The sequence below is a fragment of the Lupinus angustifolius genome, chromosome LG06, assembly GCF_001865875.1.
Source record: "Lupinus angustifolius cultivar Tanjil chromosome LG06, LupAngTanjil_v1.0, whole genome shotgun sequence".
NCBI classification, from domain to species: Eukaryota; Viridiplantae; Streptophyta; class Magnoliopsida; order Fabales; family Fabaceae; genus Lupinus; species Lupinus angustifolius.
The window spans coordinates 15,818,625-15,818,900 of record NC_032014.1 but is presented as its reverse complement, the minus strand read 5'-3'; positions in this window follow the sequence as shown (position 1 = coordinate 15,818,900).

Genomic DNA, 276 nt, shown 5'->3' with positions numbered 1-276 from the left:
TTCTCATCCTCATCCTATCCTCATCCTCATCCTCATCCTCTTCCTATCGTCATACTCATTCTCGTCCTCATCCTATCCTCCTCCTCATCCCCCTCCTCCTCCTCATCCTCATCCTCATCCTATTCTTCTCCACAACCTCATCCTATCGTCATCCTCATCCTCATCTTCATCCCATCTTCGTCCTCATCCTATTCTCATCCTCATCCTCATCCTACCCTCCTCTTCATCCTCATCCTCTTCCTCATCCTCATCCTATCCTCTTCCTCATCCTCATCC